Source organism: Leptopilina boulardi, unplaced genomic scaffold (genome assembly GCF_019393585.1).
Source record: "Leptopilina boulardi isolate dan_hultmark-lab unplaced genomic scaffold, ZJU_Lbou_2.1 LbouV2_150, whole genome shotgun sequence".
NCBI lineage: Eukaryota > Metazoa > Arthropoda > Insecta > Hymenoptera > Figitidae > Leptopilina > Leptopilina boulardi.
Window position 1 is genome coordinate 850291 of NW_026137697.1, and position 14999 is coordinate 865289.

General features: G+C 21.9%; 1 protein-coding gene across 3 annotated transcripts in view; it reads right to left on the reverse strand.

Annotated features, from left to right (window-relative positions):
• The window catches only part of LOC127276604 (plexin-A4), a 252689-nt gene that overhangs the window by 14716 nt on the left and 222974 nt on the right, over window positions 1–14999 (reverse strand). The window lies entirely within an intron of this gene.

The window sequence follows — 14999 nt, forward strand, 5'->3', positions numbered from 1 at the left end:
TTTTTCTGTGAAATAAACATTTGTTTGATACAAAAAATTATTTTTTCTGCGAAATAAATATTTATTTGTATCAAAAAATTATTATTTGAATCAAATAAATATTTATTTATATCCAGTAATTAATTTTTGCTGTAAATAAATATTTGTTTGATACAAAAAATTATTATTTGTGTCAAATAATTATTTTCTGTATCAAAGAAATATTTTTTGCTGTAAATAAATATTTCTTTGATACAGAAAATTATTTTTGTTGTAAATAAATATTTTTTTGATACAGAAAATTATTTTTTCTATGAAATAATTATTTTTTGCTGTAAATAAATATTTCTTTGGTACAAAAAATTATTTTTTTTATCAATTAAATATTTCTTTGATACAAAAAATTATTTTTGTTGTAAATAAATATTTCTTTGATACAGAAAATTATTTTTTCTATGAAATAATTATTTTTTGCTGTAAATAAATATTTCTTTGATAAAGAAAATTATTTTTTATATGAAATAATTATTTTTTGCTGTAAATAAATATTTCTTTGATACAGAAAATTATTTTTGTTGTAAATAAATATTTCTTTGATACAGAAAATTATTTTTTCTATGAAATAATTATTTTTTGCTGTAAATAAATATTTCTTTGGTACAAAAAATTATTTTTTCTGTGAAATAAATATTTACTTATATCCAATAATTAATTTTTGCTGTAAATAAATATTTGTTTGATACAAAAAAATTATTTTTTCTATAAAATAAATATATTTATTTGTATCAAAAAATCATTATTTGCGTCAAAAAAATTATTTTTTCTATTAAATAAATATTTATTTTCAGCAAAAAATTTTAATTTTCTATAAAATAAATTTTTTTTTTAATAATAGTGAAGTAACAAATTATTTGCATTAAATAAATTTTTTTTTCTGTGTATATTTAATGCGCTCATGTCAATCATTCTAAAGGAATTTATTTGCGACTATAAATTACAACAAACTGAAGAAAAATAACATTCTTAGCATATCGGTATATATTTTAGCTTAGAGAGGCGTGAAACCGCGGCGGCCTTGTACAGAAAAAAATCATTAATCATCATTAACCACATTTCTTGAGTGTGTGTAAAAATTCAAACTTTCTTTCCCTTGTTAAAAAAAAAAACAAAACAGAAAAACTATTTTAAATTTTACACGGAAAAATTTAATTCAAACTACTTAATTTAATTTATTTCAAATAAATATATTTTTTTACCCAGATAGATTCAAATTAGATTTTATTATCAAATATTTTATAAAATTTTGTAATTTTATTATACTGTATTGAAATAATAATTATTATTTGAAATCGATGTCTTGTCATTAATTATTAGTACCTTTTTTCAAATACAGAAATATTGATTCAAATACAGAAATTATTAATTAAAATACAAAAATTATTACTTCAAATATTTGAATGAAATAAAAATTTGGATTTAAGTAAATATTTATTTGTTTGTCCAACGATTATTTGAATTTTTTCTTCGCTCTAAAATAATAATTAGAAAATAAATTCTGAAAAAAAAATTTATAAAATATGAATTTAATTTGAAAATTTCCTGATTAATTTGGACACAAAAATTTTTTTATACAATTAAAATTCATATTTTTTTTTTTTGTATCAAAAATCCAATAAAAAATTTTCAGTAATTTTCAGAGATTACAAATTTTAAAATTTTGGAAATAAATTATATTTTGCTCTTCCAGGACATTAATTAATAAGATAGTGTTTATTAAAGAGAAAAAAAAACACCACTAAACAGCAGTTTATAAAACAATCGATCACGTTTTGTCGATGGCAACGCTGATAATAATTAAATTTGCTGCTGCATTAGAGAAAAAATTTTTTTTTTTTTTTTTTGATTTCAAAAGGTGTGGAGTTATTTAGAGAAAAAAAAAAATTATGTTCTCCTTTCCATTGTATATTTTAATTATGGGACTGTTGTGCAGAGTATCTTACAGTGATCGGATATAGGCGAGGCTCAAACGGAAACGTTCAGCCTTGCCCACGATTCAACTTGGAGTTTATCACACACAGAAAGCTGTCTTGCCCTGAGCGATATTTGAAACTTAGGTTTATATATCTCCTCTCGATCTTATAGGATAGAATATATATAGAAACAACCCAATCGGCGTTTCGCGTCGACAGAATGTTAAACTGATTACGGCATAATACAACCGGTACTGTTCCCAGGAAAACTAGTCGCTTCCAACTTGGAAGTTGCTTCTTAAAGCGAGAAAAAGAAAAAGAAAAAAAAAAAAAAAAAAAAATGAAATCGTTTTGAGAGTTACCAATGTGATTCTCTACGTTGATTTGTGAAGAAAACTGGATTTGCCAGTGTCATGATTTCAGGAGTTGAAAGCTCGTAAAAAAAACTACATCATTTCGTAGAGTGCGAGAAAAAGTTTTTTCGCGACTTTCCTTTTTTTTATATACACATATATTATATATTCATCTGCTTTTAGTCAGTGAGATTTATTACATTCAAAGAAATAAGAATATTTGCTCTTATCAGAAAATGGTTTTTTTTTTTTAAAAGCTACCAATTATTTAAATACTCCGAATATTTTAATTTTTAATGAAATATTTAAAAAAAATTTTTATATTCGGTATTAAAAAATTTATTATTTAAACTAGCAAAATTAAACGCGCGCCAAATTGAGTATTTAATTGTTTGTTATAAAGAAATTAAAAATTAAAACTATCAATAATAATTTAATTTATTAGAATATTATTACATATATTAAACGATAATAATGAAAATTATATATGTTTACAGGCCTCGGATTATACGACATTTTCCGTCTTTTTTCAAAAATACGACTTTTATCGATTTATTTTAATAAAATGCGACAATTTTTTTTACATTTGAAAAAAAATGTAAATAAAATACAAATTTTTTTAGTATAAAATGTAGATCTTCTTCAGATCTTATTCAATTCAATTATTTAACAAATTTTGAACTAAAATGATTCTTCACTAAATTAATTATTTTTTAATAATTTTAATGAAATACATCACAAATTCAATTATATCAAAATTATTTTTCAATTAAAATTTTTATGAAATTTAACAATTGTTTATAATTTAAAAACAAAAAATATCATAATAAAATTGAATTATTTTTTAAAAATTTCAATTCAAAATAAACTAAAATTCAATTATTACCCGAAATTTTAATTGAAAATCAATTAAAAATCCAATAATTATCCAAAATTTTCAATTTAAAATTTTAATTATTTACCAAGTTTTCAATTTAAAATGAAATAAAATTCAATTATTTTCTAAAATTTCTATTCAAAATTAATTATCCAAATTTTTAATCAAAAATGAACTTAAATTCAATTATTATCGAAAATTTCAATAAAAATTCAATTTTTTCTCAAAATTTTCAATTCAAAATGAACTGAAATTCAATTATTTTCCAAATTTAAAATCAAAAAAAAAATTTCATTATTTTTTCAAAAATTTTGAATTCAAAATTAATTGAATTTTCAATAATTTGAATTTAAAAGCATCTAAAATTTAATTATATCTAAAATTTTCCATCGAATTTTTTTTTTTTTTGAAATTTAATAATTTCAATTATAACTCTAAGGAAATTCAATTATTTTTAACTATTTTAATAATATTCTTTGAAAATTCAACTATCTGAAACCATTTTTCAATTAAAAATGATTTTCAAATTATTGTATTTTGTTCTCATTTTCTAATAAATGTTTAGTGAAATCATCTAAAATTTTAATTACAAAACACTTAAAGTTTCAATTAATTTCAAAAAACTCAATTTTAAATCTTTGAAAATTCAATTAAATTTAAAAAATGTTTTCCAAAAATTGTTTGATAAATTATTTTTAGTTCTGTAAAATTTAATAATTGTTTGGAAATTAACAATAACTTTTGAAATTTAATTATTTCTAAAAATTTCAACTTTAACCCTTCGAAAAGGATTATTATTAAAAAAAAAATTTTTTTTTATTTAAAAATCTGTAAAATATTTTTGTTAAAATAAAAAACAAATCCACTTTTTTTTTGGAATATAAATCGACTAAAACGACTTTTTTGTGTCTTTAAGTTAATTCGAGGCCTGTGTTTTTATAATTAATATTTAATAGGTATTCGTTGGCCCCTTGTGCATTAAAAATTAATTTTTAAAAATAAATTTTTTTCAAATTACTATCTTGTACGAAATTTCCTGTCGCATCTTTTTTCTCATCATAAATTTTTTGTACAATTTTTGAATTAATATACAACTTTTAAAAAAAATTTCGTTGGTAAACATTGTGTACTTCAGCTTCGTGAATTGAATTTTCGAATTTGAAATTTTAAAGAAACTTATTCCGAAATTTGAAAACAAAATTATACAACTTTAGCAAAAATGAGAAAAAGAATTGTCAAAATTTGACACGTCATAAAATTACTATTCAAAAAAACACGTGAAATCAGAAAAGGCCAACTTCAAGTTAGGACAGAAGGACAGACCAAGCATTTTATTATTATATAATATTTAGTACCGTTTTAATTTTTTAATATGAATTTGTAAAATATAAAAATATTTTTTTTTCAATTTGACTTTTTCGCTTTTTGAAATGTGTAAAATGAATTTTTGTAACAAAATAAAAATAACCTGAAGAAGATTATAAATATTTTTTTTTTCTATTTATTTTTGGGGAGAATTGTGAAACGAATTGGAGAATTGAAAAGTGATAGAATTTTAGCACATCCGTTTTCATTTGAAGGGAAAAATATGTCATTTGAAAATGTTTAATTCATAAATTGAAATATTTCATCTATTTTTTTTTTTTTTTTTTTTTTTTTTTTTTATTATTTTGAACTCGGATGCTTTAAATTTAATCGAAAAATAGCAGCATATCCTGTCTTTCATAGAGAGATCTCTCTGGAGTTGACTTCAGGATATGTGCGACTTCGTATGGAATGCTTTTTGGAATTTCTAGATGCATTCTTCGACCAGAAGCGTCGCACGATCACATGAAACTGAATTTCGCCATTTACTGTGTATACATATTCGGAGATTTTCCATATCAGCTTTTCGATATATGCAATACGAATCCCACGACTACGAGAGACAAAATTTTCTCTTTTTATATAATAAATTATTCGTTCTGAATTAAAAAAAAGTTTTTATTTTTTTAAATTTTTCGTTTAATCATTAAAAAGGAAATTAAATTTCTTATTTGGGAAAAATTATTTTGTAGTATAAATACATATTTTTTTTTTTTGGGACTTTGGTGCTACAGCGGAAGAATTTTCAATTACAACGTAACAAAAGATAACAGTTGCAATTTGAAGAAGATTTTAAAGACCTCCGGGAATTTCAAAATTTTCTGGTATTTTGCGATCTTTGAAGAGTTTTCAGGTATTTCGCTATAGGCATCAGGGTATTTCTATATATAAACGATAATTTATACTATCTATAAATTATCCAAGAATGCAAACATCGATTTATACGATAAAGAAGAAACAATAATTTTAAAGAATTAAAAAAAAAAAAAAATAATTTTTTAAATAGAAAGAAAAAATATTTTCTATACTGTAAATTTTGATTTTTTTTCCCCCGCTAAAAATATGCAAATCTTTTCTTATTTAGTTTTTAATATAAAAATTATTTTTTATTTTATTAATTTTTTTTTCTATTTTATTATTTTATTTATTTATTTTGTGCTTACAGCAGGGGTAGTTATATTTATTTATTTATTAATCATTATTATTATTAATTTTTTATTTTAATTTAAAAATTCTAAAAAAATGTTTTAAATACCTTTTGAGCATTAATATTGTTTAGAGGAAAAAAGAAATCTATTTTCCATAGAGTATATAAGTAATAAATAATTTCATAAACGAAACTTATGAGCTAATTATGAAAAAAATACTTTTTTTTTTTTTTTTTGAGGGCTGAGAAAATAATTTACCTAAGGAATATAAAAAACTGATTTAATTCTAGTGCATCAAAGTAAATTGCTCATAAATTTTAAGGGAATAGGTCCCAGGTGATTACATTAATACGAAAAGCGATTTTACAGTGTTTAAAAGAGGAGTAAAATAGTGGAATATTTCGAAACAATCTTTTTTAATTAAAAAAAAAAAAAAAACGTATAGAATAATTAAAATCGAGTGGTGTTGTTTTATTTTAATTTCTAGGGTAAAATATACTTTTATTTTCTTTTTTTAATTTTTTTTTTTTTTTTGTTATTTTTACTTCACATTGTTCGTTTCACATAAATTTTATATTAGTATTCGTTAAAATAGGTTTGATTTTTTTTCTTTCTCTCTCTTTTTTTTTTTTTGTTCATATAAGCACTCAGACTTGTACAATTATTAAAGTTTGAATAGGTGCATTGAATTGTTAAAACTTTAAATATAATTCGAGAGCTATTTTCATTGTAATAAAAGTTTTTTTTTTTTTTTTGTAAAGTTAATAGAAATTTAATATATCGATTTACATTGCACCTGATGAAAAATTTATTAATTTTTTTTTTTATGACGATAAAAATTAAGTTGACAGAATAAAAAAAATATATATTTTATTTATCCTTTTTTTATTTCCTTTTTCGTAAATTAGTTTTTCTATTCTTTTTTTCTTTTTTCGTAAAATTATTCTCTTTTCATTATCGTTTTTCTTCTTCAATTAGATTTGCTTCTTTAATTTTTTTTTTAATTAATTTGCCTTCGCAAAAGGTTCATTCGAGTAGAAAAAAACTCATCTCAGAGTAAAGATCAGATGGGACAAAATTAATTAATTAATTAATTAATTAAAAAAATATATAATTTTCTTTTCTAAACTTGTCAACTTAAATTACTATTATCAAATTTATGTATTCAAAATAAATATTTTTTAATTGAAATAATCATAATTGCATGTAAATAAATATTTATTAAATAGAAAAAATTATTTTTTTAATACAAATAAATATTTATTTCACAGAAGAAATTATTTTTTTCTATCAAAACAAATATTTATTTACAGCGAAAAATAATTATTTAATGTAAAAAAAAAAATTATTTATTTGATAGAAAAAATAATTATTTATATCAAAAAATAATTATTTGATACAAATATACATTTTTTGATACAAATAAATATTTATTTCATAGAAAAAAAAAAAAAATTTTTTTGTATCAAGTAAATATTTATTTACAGCAATAAATAATTTTTTTGTACCAAAGAAATATTTATTTATATCAAATAATTATTTTTTGTATCAAACAAATATTTATTTACAGCAAAAAAAAAAGAATTTTTTGTATCAAAGTAATATTTATTTATATCAAATTAATGTTTTTTGTATCAAACAAATATTTATTTACAGCAAAAAAAAGAATTTTTTGTATCAAAGGAATATTTATTTATATCAAATTATTATTTTTTGTATCAAACAAATATTTATTTACTGCAAAAAATTATTTTTTCCTGTAAAATAATTATTTCTTTGATACAAAAAATAATTATTTGATATAAATAATTTTTTGATACAAATAAATATTAATTTGATAGGAAAATAATTTTTTGTATAAAAGAAATATTTATTTGATACGAAAAATAATTTTTTGCTGTAAATAAATATTTGATTCAAAAAATAATTATTATTCCTATCAAATAAAATAATTTTTTCGTATTAAAACTAATATTTATTTAGTGAAAAAAATTATTTTTTGTATCAATGAAATATTTATTTCATCATACAAAAAATAATTTTTTTCAGTAAATAAATATTTGTTTTGATACAAAAAAATTATTTTTTGTATCGAATAATTGTTTTTTGCTGTAAATAAATATTTCTTTGATACAAAAAATAATTTTTTGCTGTAAATAAATATTTGTTTAATACAAAAAATTATTATTTGTATCAAAGAAATATTTATTTTATAGGAAAAAATAATTTTTTGCAGTAAATAAATATTTTATTGATACAAAAAATTATTTTTTCATGAAATAAATATATATTTGTTTAAAAAAATTATTATTTGTATCAAATAATTATTTATTCATTTCCAATAAATATTTTTTCTATGAAATAAATATTTCTTTGATACAAAAAATAATTTTTTGCTGTAAATAAATATTTGTTTAATACAAAAAATAATTATTTTTGTATCAAATGAATATTTTTTTATATGAAACAATTATTTTTTGATGTAAATAAATATTTCTTTCATACAAAAAATTATTTTTTGCTGTAAATAAATATTTCTTTGATATAAATATAAATTATTTATATCAAATAATTATTTTTTGTATTAAAGAAATATTTATTTCATAGGAAAAAATAATTTTTTGCAGTAAATTAAAATTTTTTTTTTTTTTTTTTGATACAAAAAATAATTATTTGATATAAATAAATATTGCTTTGATACAAAATTTTATTTTTTACTGTAAATGAATATTTGTTTGATACAAAAAATTATGTTTTCTATGAAATAAATATTTATTTGTATCAAATAATTATTTTTTGATACAAATAATTATTTGTTGATATAAATAATTTTTTTTTCTATCAAATAAATATTAATTTACATCAAATAATTATTTTTCGCTGTAAATATATAAATAATACAAAAAATTATTTTTTCTATCAAATAAATATTTTTTTTTTGTATGAAAAAAAAAAAAAATTCTATTAAATAAATATTTATTTACAGCAGATATTTTCCGGAAGTTAATGTATGTATCTAAATTTGTAACAGGAAGGGAATCTTGTTCCAAAAAAAAGAAAAAAGAAAGTGAAAAATTGTCATGTTAATATTGGTAAAGGCGCAACGGTGCGAACCATTCGGTTGGTTCTTGTTGTATATATATATATATATATATATATAGGAACCCTTTTAATGACTGGGTTTCAAATCCAGGCAAAGCAGTCAGCCATGCGAGAACGGTCCCAACGATTTCATTAAAAAGTATTTATACGAATTTTCCCTCATCAAAGGTTGTACACGCGAATATATACTATATATAGATTGGTTCGTGAACGGTGCGTAATTAAATCGATTCAATATAAAAAAGGGAGAAAAGAGATTGGAGGGCGAAATCAAGTATATATATAAGAGGGATAAAATTGTGTCCTCGCTATTCTAATTAGGAATTTTTTTTCGGAGGCGGAAAATTTTTTGAAAAGACTTGAATTAACGAAAAAAAAAAAAAAGAAGAAGAGTAAGAAAAACAATAACTTGCACATATTGCAGAGCGAGTCTACCAGAGAAGCAGTTTGCAATTTTCTCGTTCGGCCAATTAATTTTACCGCTCTCATTCTTTTGCAATGTCGTCCCTCTTTTTAAAGAGTTGAGGTACCAGAGAATGAAAAAGAAAAGTGTAGCAAAATGAAATGAGAAAAAAAAAAATCACAAGAGACTTGGATCGAATTAAATCGTAGCTCCTAATCCACTTAGATTTTGAACAGAAGAAGAGTACGTGCAACGAGAGTAGGAATAGATATGAAAGTTTATATAAGGACCAAAAAAAAAGTAATAATATTTTTTCTCGATAATAATGAATCCTATTTCGAAAATGTGACTTTTTCTAATGTGGAAAAAAATCAATAGTAAAAATTGTTTTTTTTTTTTTAAATTTATCAATTTTTTTTTTAATTTAATAGTTTTAGTGTAATATTTTTAATTTATAATATAGAATTTTTTAAATCGTCTACAATTATTATATTTTAAATTGTATAAATACTATAGAAAGATACCGTTTCAGAGAGAGAGAGAGAGAGAGAGAGAAAAAAAATCCAAACGTTTTATCCACATTTGGATCTGGATTCACGTTAGGATTTCTTTACTTTAAACTTCCTGATGGGCAAGAGAGCAACATCCCTTCGAGAGCGAGAGGCACTCTCTTATTTCCCCCCTTCCCCTCAGCTAAACTATAAGTCACCGAGTTGCAGGAAGCCATTTTACTTTCGACTTGACTTTAAGTATTTTGCGACACGCGTGCGTGACTGGATCAACTATTCTCATATATATATATATATACCAGGTAAACATCCTAAGATAAATGCTTAGATTCCCTTCCATTATTTTATATATTTTAAAATACATATCTTCTTTGCAATTCTATTTCCCCCCCCCCCCAAAATGTATAATTTTATATTTTCGCAAATACAGAAAAAAAAATATTACAAAAAAAATCCTTTAGAATGATTGACATGAACGCATTAAATATACACGGAAAAAAAAAAATTATTTGATTCAAACCCATGTGGAAAAAGTAAATAAAATTTATATTGCAAATTGAGTATATATATATATATATATATTTTATATAAAAATTATATTTAAATTATATTTAATTTTTTCCCATGAACAAAAATTAAATATAATTTTTACATAATTTAAATATAAAAAATATATACGCAATATAAAATATAAATTATATTTACTTTTTCCACATGGGTAATAATTTGTTACTTAACTATTATCAAATAAATATTTATTTGATTAGAAAAAAAATAATTTTTTGCATGTAAATAAATATTTATTTAATAGAAAAAATTATTTTTTTAATACAAATAAATATTTATTTCACAGAAGAAATAATTTTTTTCTATCAAAACAAATATTTATTTACAGCGAAAAATAATTATTTAATGTAAAGAAAAAAATTTATTTGATAAAAAAAAAATAATTATTTATATCAAATAATTATTTTTTGTATCAAACAAATATTTATTTACTGCAAAAAATTATTTTTTCCTGTAAAATAATTATTTCTTTGATACAAAAAATAATTATTTGATATAAATAATTTTTTGATACAAATAAATATTAATTTGATAGGAAAATAATGTTTTGTATCAAAGAAATATTTATTTGATACAAAATGTAATTATTTGATTCAAATAATAATTTTATATGAAACAGATAAATATTTATTTATATCAAATAATTATTTTTTTTATCAAATTAAATTATTTATTTGATACCAAAAAAATAATTATTTGACACAAATAATAATTTTTTGACACAAATAATAATTTTTTGATATACAAATAAATATTTTATTTGTTAGGAAAAATAATTTTTTGTATATAAAATATTTTTAAAACAGCAAGAAATTATTTTTTTATCAAATAAATTTTTTTTTTTGAATCGAATAAAAATTTATTTCAATCAAATATATTTATTTCGCCCTGAGACATATAAATTATTCCTCCGCGTCTATTATAGAAAAAAAAATTGTATAGTATATAAAATTTTTTTTAATAAATTAAATGAAGCATGAAAAAATTTACAAATTTTTTTGCAAATAATTATTTTGAAAAAAAAGAAATGGTACCTTTATTTTAATCTTGGGGGGTATATAAGTTCTTTTCAAAAAAAAAAAAAAAAAAAAAAAATCGAGAGAAAACCCTTGCGCGCGGCGCTTTTTTATAAAAGAAGATCGGAATTTAATCTTCTGCGACCTTGCGGTTCGTGGAAACAAGAGAAAAACTATTGCCATCCTAGAATAAATGTCGGCTACTCGACAGTTGACGGGAAACATGCGTAGGCTTTGGTATTTAATCGTAAATCTTTCTGGTGGCAATCGATACTTGTAGAAATGACCCCACCAGTCTTCCTTGAACCTCCACACACATTTTATACCTATATTCAACCCCTTTTCAAATACCCTTTTAGCCTTGTACATATAGCCATCTCTGTATATACATATATATATATATATATATATATAAAGGCCCGAAGGAGTCTTCTGACTCTAAAAGAGTAATGGCTAATGGGTATAAAAGAGGGCAAGTAACGCCAATAAAGGGTGGAAGGGGGGGGGGTTGGTAGATGGAAGTAACTTTCGCAAAGATATAGAGAGAAAAACTGTGAAACTGTATATCGCGAAATGGGAAAAAAAGGGGAAGAAAAAAGAAAAAGAAAGAAAATTTCGAGACAAGGAGTAAAAGATTGAAAGCAGAATTGATAGAGAAAGAGCGAGAGTCCTCTGGAGACAGGGCTATTGTTTCTACCAAGCAAACCCCATTTCAAGACTAATGAATTGCATTATTGGAAATCCGGAATATAAATAAGATTACGCTATTATGTCGTATACCGATCGCTGTACCTAATTGCTTCCTATGTGCATTAAACACCTCTCTCTCTCTCTCTCTCTCTCTCTCTCTCTCTCTCTCTCTCTCTCTCTCTCTCTCTCTCTCTCTCTCTCTCTCTCTCTCTCTCTCTCTCTCTCTCTCTCTCTCTCTCTCTCTCTCTCTCTCTCTCTCTCTCTCTCTCTCTCTCTCTCTCTCTCTCTCTCTCTCTCTCTCTCTCTCTCTCTCTCTCTCTCTCTCTATATATATATATATATATATATATATATATATATATATATATATATATATATATATATATATATATATATATATATATATATATACAATATATTTTTTTCTAAATTTTTAATTTTTTTATTACATTTATTTCAAAATGAAAAATAAGTCAAATTTCCGTTTACAATTTTTTTTTTTTTTTTTAAAGATAGAAAAACGGAAAAGTGCAATAAGAAACTTATTTGATTCTAATAAACGGTTATAAAAATATATTTATTTGTGTCAAAGAAATATTTAATTGTTACAAAGAAATATTTATTTGTATCAAAGAAATATTTATTTGTGTCGAAGAAATATTTACTTGTTACAAAGAAATATCAAGTTGTATCAAAGAAATATTTATTTCTATCATAAAGCTATTTGTATCAAATAAATATTTATATTTGTATTCAAAAAATATTTACTTGTTACCAATTTATTTGTATCAAAGAAATATCTATTTGTATCAAAGAAATATCTATTTGTATCAAAGAATTATCTATTTGTATCAAATAAATATTTATTTGTGTCGAAAAAATATTTACTTGTTACCAATTTATTTGTATCAAAGAAATATTTAATTGTTACAAAAAATATCTATTTGTATCAAAGAAATATTTATTTATATCAAAGAAATATCTATTTGTATTAAATAAATATTTATTTCTATCAAAGAAATATTTATTTGTGTCTAAGAAATATTTACTTTTTTTACCAATCTATTTGTATCAATGAAATATTTATTTATATTAAAAATTTATTATTTAAGTCAATTAAATACTATATTTATTTTAAATACAAAAATTGTTGGTTCAAATATATATTTTATTCAAAAAAAAAAAAAAAAAACAAATTATTTGGTTCAAATAAATATTTATTATTTAATAGAACAGCGGGTTCATTATTGTAATAAATAAATAAATATTCCTTTGTTGTTTTTTTAATTTTATAATTTATACTTTAGTTTTGTATATATTTATTTTATATTACAGTGAAAAAAAATTTTTTTTGATTCAAATAATCAGTCACTTGACTATACAGGGGAAAAAAATCTTTATCTGAGAACAGCAATATGTTTCTCTAGAATAGCAAAAACTTTCGCTGTTTTACGGAAACTTATAGCTGTTCCAGTGAAACTCATCGCTATTCTAGGTGACGAATTTTTTCCATGATATTATAAAATACATTAACTTGAACCAAATAATGTTTCTTTGAATTAAATAAACTGTATTTTAACAAATTTCTACGACCCACTTGGAAAAATTCCCCGGAAAGTGCCCCCTCCCTGGAGGTTCTATCAGAATTCTGCCGGAACTTCCAATGTAATTCCGTCGGAATTCCATTGGAGTTCCAAAGAATTTCCGATGGGATTCCGACGGAATTCCATTGGAGTTCCAAAGAATTTCCGATGGGATTCCAACGGAATTAGGACTTTAAAAATTTTGAAAAAAATTAATCGGATTTCCGTCGGAATCCCATGGGAAATTCTTTAAAACTCCGATGGAATTCCGACGGAATTACGTTGAAAGTTCCGGCGGAATTCTGATAGAACCTCAAGGGGGCACTTTCCGAGGAATCTTTCCAAGTGGAAAATATCATCTCAAATAATAATTATTTATAAATAAATATTTATTACGATTATTTGAATCAAAATAAATTTTTATTCACTATTAGTTTTTTTAAATTTGCAGAGAAAAAAAAATTATAAAACAAAAAAAAATCTACAATACAAATACATAAATATTTAATAGTCAAATAACCAATTGTTTATATCAAATAAATTATAATTCAAAAGAGAGTAATTTTTTTAACTTTTTGAAATAGTTTGAAAAAAATTATTTATAATCATTAAAACGATAATCTCTCTCTTTCTCTCTCTCTCTTTCTCTTTCTTTTTCTAATTTTCACATAAATACATATTTGAAAGAGAATGAAAATTTTAATTGAAAATTTTCACATCAGCATACCTCTGGCTTCTAAACTGACAATAAAGTGGATTAAGTCGTACATGATTAGACACATTCATTTTCGCATGGGATTCACAAGTGCATTATCTTATACGCATGTATTTATACAGCTTCCAAACGAGACTTATTATCATCATCACGGTGAGAAAAGGGAATTTATCTCGTTTTTTTTTTTTTTTTTTTTTTTTTTAAAGAAAAAAGAAAATGTGAATCTTAATTAGCTAATTAAAGCATGAGAGAAATAGAAAGAGGAACACTATTCCAATCGACCGTGAAACGGACTATTGATATTTATAGATTGGAAAGCAAGTTACAAGGTATAGGAAGTATTCTCAAGTGGCATTTAGAACCGTGGCAAATGGCAAACTTGTCTATTTGACCCTTGAACGCGCGCGCAGTACAATAAAGGAATCATGGATTATTCCAATAACATTCTATTTCAACTCTTGCCTTTTTCTTTTTTTCTTCTTCTTCTTCTTCTTCTTCTTCTTCTTCTTCTTCTCTCATTCAATATCTCTCTAACACTGAATTTCCATTTCCACCAAATAGAATTCAATTACTCTTCAATATTTTTTCTATTTTTTTTTTCTTTTTCTCTTCTTATATAGTGGAAATTGAAAAAATCTTGGAAATTTATTAACAATTCTTTTATATAATATAGGAGAACTAAATTGCGATTTTTTTTTTTGAGGAAAAAAAAAGAGTCTCGC